The sequence below is a fragment of the Hakea prostrata genome, chromosome 9 (genome assembly GCF_041222555.1).
Source record: "Hakea prostrata isolate BN-2017 chromosome 9, UWA_Hpros_2, whole genome shotgun sequence".
In the NCBI taxonomy this organism is placed as follows: Eukaryota; Viridiplantae; Streptophyta; class Magnoliopsida; order Proteales; family Proteaceae; genus Hakea; species Hakea prostrata.
Window position 1 is genome coordinate 34,296,149 of NC_142608.1, and position 5,968 is coordinate 34,302,116.

Below are 5,968 nucleotides of genomic sequence, written 5' to 3' on the forward strand. Positions count from 1 at the left end.
TTTATCTTTGTGACAATGCTGTACCAACTATCAACAAGTCTTACTCGAGTTGACACCCCCCCCCCACACACTTAAAATATGCAATGACCTCAGTGCATGCAAGATATATATAAAAAAAAAACATGATAGAAGAAAATAGAGGAAAGAGTGTACTCGATGTTTGAAAATCATGATAGAGCATGCAACAGTAAAACCTAATAACAAACAAAGAAAAGAGAAGAAAAAGAACAAGAAATAACATCTAAACAAATGGGTTGCCTCCCATAAAGCGCTAGTTTAGAGTCTTCAGCCAGACTCAGTGAGATGCAGCCAATGGAGGTGGAGGCTCAAATATAAATGTGAATGGTGACTGCTCCAAAGAAGTGGAAGAGTCCAACAATGTGTTGACTTCTTCAATATTTAGGCTAGATTCCCCAAATGGCAAGTAATGTTGTAGGGGATCATCAATAAGCATTTTGGAATATAATCAACCACTACCTCATCAATAAAGTTAATCACAAAGCACTCTTCACCCCTATTTGGGCTTAATGATGCATTGAAGATGTTGACTCTAAGTTTTTTATTGCCAAATGATATGTCCATGACACCCGATCTACAATTGATGCAAGCATTCGCAATGGCTAAAAAGGGCCGTCCAAGAATGACCAGGGTAACTTATTGGTAGTTGTATTGTCCATATCTAGGATTAAAATATCAATAGGAAAATATAGATCCTCAACCTTTACCAAAACATTTTCAAGTAGCCCATGGGGTTGTTTGATTGAGCAGTTTGCCAATTGTAGAATCACATTAGTGGATTTCAAATCTCCTAGACCAAACCTATCATAAACTGAACCAGGTAAAATATTCACACTGGCTCCTAAATCAAGCAATGCTTTACTTATGGATAAATCTCCAATGACACATGAAATATAAGGTGTACCTGGATCTTTAAGTTTAGGGGGCAGTTGGATGGAAATTACCGAGCTGACTTGTTCAGTTAGGTGCACAGTTTTAGGTGTTTAAGTTTTCAACTTACGCTTTTGGGTGCACAAATCTTTTAGAAACATAGCATAAGCTGGGACTTGCTTGATAGCATCTAATAGTGGGAGATTGATACGAACTTGTTGGAATAAATCAATCATCTCTTGCATGTTAGCATTCTTTCTAGAATCTGGAATTGAGGGCTCAAGAGCTTCAGGGAAAGGGGCTTTGGGAGTGTAAGATTTAAGAGTAGGACCCTCTACAATCGAAATGTGCAACCCCTTACAAGGAAATTGATGGGGAATAGTCACAGGTGGTGTTTCTTTACTAGGCTTGTGTGCATCATCGCCAGTCTCATGGGTCAAATCAACCTCCTCTCAACTCTCAAGATCAATGGGCAATGGCTTGGGAGTAGGCAAAGGTGCATAATATTCCTTCCCACTAAGTGTCACAATAGAGACTGCTTGGACTTGTTCTTTCCTAGACCCAATTTGATGATTAGGGTTACCTATTGGTTGACTAGATAATTGACCAACCTCCCTCCTACTGATGACATCATCTAGTTGACCAAGTTGGGTTTCCAATTTGTTAATGGACTGAGAATGGGAATGCAACAATTGAGTGTTTTGCTCTAATCCACTAAGTGCTTTTAGTACCTTATCCTCAAATGATGAATTATGTGAAGGTTGTGGAGATGATGGTTGCTCATTCCTATAGGCATTTTTGTGCATATTAAATGGAGGTCCTATAAGGTATTTGATTAGAGGGATTGGGCATTGAGTTTCACCACGAAAAAATGGGGTGGTTTCGCCATCCTGAGTTGTAGGTATTGGAATATGGATCATTGCCCAATTTAGAGACTCCTTGGGCCAAATGTGCATGCTCCTTAACAAACTAAGGGTATTATGTAGTCAAACAGTAATCAGTGACATGATGGGATAGGCTAGAACATAAAACACATGCTTCAATTTGATTTGGTGGAGAGAAACTCGTAGGAAGTGGAGATGGGGTTTATTGTCCTAATGACAAGAGATAATCCAATTTCTTAGATAGCAAGTCAACCTTAGCACTCATCTCAACGGTAGGATTGATCTCATAGAGACCGCTCCTCTTTGGTTGCCCAATGGATGGAATCTCAATCCTAGCTGCTGAAGCATGGTGTTGGGAGTTTTCACTAAGGGTCTCAAAAAGTTCACATGCTTCATTCTCATTCTTGTGCATGAAAGTCCCACCACAAGAAGAATCAACCATTTGCCTATGTCAGTCTCTAAAGCCATCATAAAAGCATTGAACTAATTACCATATAAGAATAGCATGGTGGGGGCACTTTCTAAGTAATTCTTTTAGTCTTTCCCAAGCCTCATGAAATTGTTCTCCTTCTTGTTGGGAGAAACTCGTTATCGCTCTCCTAATGCTATTGGTACAACCAATGGGGAAGAACTTTTTAAGGAACTCTTGTTGCATTTCTACCCAAGTGAAAATTTTAACACTGTCCAAAAAATGAAGCCAATGCTTAGCTTTATCTTTAAGGGAGAATGGGAAAAGAAGTAACCTTAAAGCATCAACTGAGAGGTTTTGAATTTTAACCATGGATGACACCTCTAAAAACTCATCTAAGTGCTTATAAGGCTCTTCATTGGCAAGTCCATAAAAAGATGGTAGCATTTGAATCACACTAGATTTGATCTCATATTGAGCCACCTCTATGTCAGGCAACTTAATACAAGAAACCGGAGTATATATCGTAGGAATGAAATGCTCACTCAACGCCTCATTGGAGGCTCATAGTTTGCCATAGTTCTTTGTCTTCTAAGGTTGGCCAAAGTCTCTTCTAACTCTAAGTCAAGTGGAGTTAACTCAGGGTTTAGGGACCGACGACCATGCATACACACAGAAGAATAAAAAATAATAAAAAAAAAGAAGCTAAATAAGTAAAATTCAAAGAAAATAACTATAGCAAAAGGGAGAGTTTAGGACGTACCTGAAGTGCAATCCACGTGATCTTTCAAACAAAAGTTACACATGTGGGATCTGAAGGATGGGGATTTTTAAAGTTAACCTAAACAACCCAATCTAATGCAAATATTACAATTGAAAAGTCCTAAATACAATTATATCTAAGAAAGAAAAGATAACAACCTAAACTAATAATCAAATCGCTACTCTTGCAGTTATCTACAAAACAAAAGAAAAAGAGACTAGTTAAATAAGCAAAGAAAAATTAAAAATTAAAAACACTAAAATTACTCTAAAAATTATGCCTAATTGACAAAAATCAATCCTAGCAACCGTGCTTTCGATCCCTCGTAACGGCGCCAAAATTTGATCGTGTCACTAACCAATTAAAAATAAAATCATATGCTAATCTAGCAAGCAGAAAGTACGGGGTCGAATTATGGGGAACTAAAAGGCTAAGTCACTAAGATTGAATTCAAAAATACTAAATTGAAACTAAATCTACTAATTAATGCAAAAACGTTAACTACGAATATGTGAAGATCTTTGGGATTTCGAATCCCCAATGCTTTTCCCTAACCGATATAACTCTACACTTCAAAGCAAATTAGGGATGGTCTTCCTAGATATGCCCTATCTTCGCAAGACTATCGTCCTTAGCCGAAGTTTGGCACGCTTAGTTTGCTGAGCTATAAAACATCTTTGGCTAGACTCAAACACAATCAACTAAAAGAAATAGAACAATCAAATTAATGAAATAAACATGGTTCATCTACATCCCAAAGAAAAGGAACTAGCTACTCATTATCACAAAGTTCAGAAGAAAAATAAAGATGAGAGAGAGAGAGAGAGAGAGAGAGAGAGAGAGAGATGTGGTCTTTTTCTTCAGCAATGAGAGAGATGAGAGCCGCGTTTGCCGTCTTCTTCTCTTCTCTGTGGCTGGCTTCTCTTTTATGTCTCCCGCACAATGAATCCCCTCTCTTTACCCATCGATTTGACCTTTATTCGTTCGGATTTTGAAAATACTCAAAACTAGAAAGTTGTAGATATTTTCAATATCGTTCCATAGAATCTTGAATCACCACAATCCAAGCTCATACGAGAGAGATATGCCCAAAATACGGAAGGTATGTCTGTTTACCCGATTTTCATATTTATTACCAACTTTGTTTCTTAGACCTCCACCTGTTTCCAATTTGACTAAGATCTCACTTTTCATGATTTCTTGGGCAGCAAGATTGAATGCCATGATTTAAAATCCACCAATATCTAAAATATTTGCCAACTTTACTCTATATTATCTCTAATAACCAAAATCATCTTATTCATGAAAAACACAAAAATACTCAATTAGCTCTCTTTAATTAAGTAAGTATGGGGAATTAAATCAAATAAATAATGGTAAATGCATGCTTATCCTTACCAAAATATTCACCACAAGCATATGAATGACAGAACCATAAGATGGATAACATATTTTGTTGATGGACAAATTTGCGAATTCTTAAATTTGAACAATGCTTCCAAAGGTAGGGATCGTCGCACATAATATTTAGCATCACTTTTTATTTTATCTTTTTGAGCTCTAGATAAATCCTTAGGTAGAGTTCTAACAACTAAATAGTTAATTATATTTACATACCAAGGAACTTCATTAAGGAAAAAAAGATGCTCATCAGGGAAGTTGTCTTGTAGTGGAGATGGATCTTCACTTGAAATTAATCTACTCAACTGGTTAGCAACTAAGTTTTCAGCACATTTCTTGTCAAGTATTTTTAAGTTAAATTTTTGTAACAAGAGTATCCAACAGACCAGCCTCAGTTTCGCTTCTTTCTTCGAAAGCAAATATTTTAGAGCTTCATGATCAAAGTAAATAACAATTTTAATACCTAACAAATAAGAACAGAATTTTTCTAAAGCAAAGAAAATAGCTAAAAGTTTTTTTTTACCATGTTGAATAATTGCACTATGCACTGTCAGGACTTTTTGAAGCATAATAAATGACATGAGAATCTCTTCCAATTATTTTTCCAAGAAGAGCTCTTATTGCATAGTTACTTGCATTACACATGATTTCTAAATGGCGGTTCCATTCTTATGATGGGGGCTGAAGTCATCTTGTCTTTTAAAGTGTCAAAAGCTATCTTGCATGCTTTGTGTCAAACTCAAATGCCACATCCTTTTGCAATAGGTTGTGTGATTTTGGAGAATTCCTTGATAAAGTGACAATAAAATCCTGCATGCCCCCAAAAAAGAACGAATCTCCCGTACAGTTACAAGATAAGGCAAGAATTTTATAATATCAATTTTAGACTTATCAACCTCTATATCTTTTGTAGAAACGATATGTCCAAGAATAAGTCTTTGATCTACCTTAAAGTGACATTTTACATAATTCAAAATAAGATTAGCTTCTATACATCTCTACAACATTTTTGCTAGATTAGTTAGAGATATATCAAAAGAATTACCATAGACCGTAAAATCATCCATAAACACTTCTATGATGTTATCACCAAAATCAGGAAAAATACTAGCCATACATCGCTGGAATGTAGCAGGGGCATTGCAAAATCCAAATGGCATCCTTCGGTAAGCAAAAGTACCAAAAGTGCATGTGAAGGTGGTTTCCTCTTTGTCCTCTGGTGCAATCAAAACTTGATGAAAACCTGAAAAACCATCCAAACAATAATAATGAGATTTACCCACTAAACATTCAAGCATTTGATCAATAAATGGGAGAGAAAAATGATTATTCCTAGTCGATGCACTCAATTTATGATAATCTACACAAACTCTCCATGCATTTTGGATTTGGGTGGGCACCAACTCACCATTCTCATTTAAATCACAATGGTGCCAATTTTCTTTGGAACTACTTAATCTGGACTTACCCATTTGCTATCTAAGATTAGATAGATCATACGTACATCAAAGAGTTTTAGAATTTTCTTTTTCACTACCTCCATCATAGGTGGGTTCAAACGGCATTGAGCTTGCCTAGAAGGCTTACAATTTTCTTCAAGCAGAATTTTGTACATACATATTG

The 5,968-nt window shown here is 36.2% G+C and overlaps 1 non-coding gene across 1 annotated transcript; it reads left to right on the forward strand.

The window, feature by feature from the left end:
- The first annotated feature begins 2,272 nt into the window (after window positions 1-2,272).
- On the forward strand, window positions 2,273-2,379 carry LOC149005149 (small nucleolar RNA R71). The gene has a single exon (XR_016169983.1). It is a non-coding gene; the product is annotated as a small nucleolar RNA R71 (small nucleolar RNA).
- The last annotated feature ends 3,589 nt before the right edge of the window (window positions 2,380-5,968 follow it).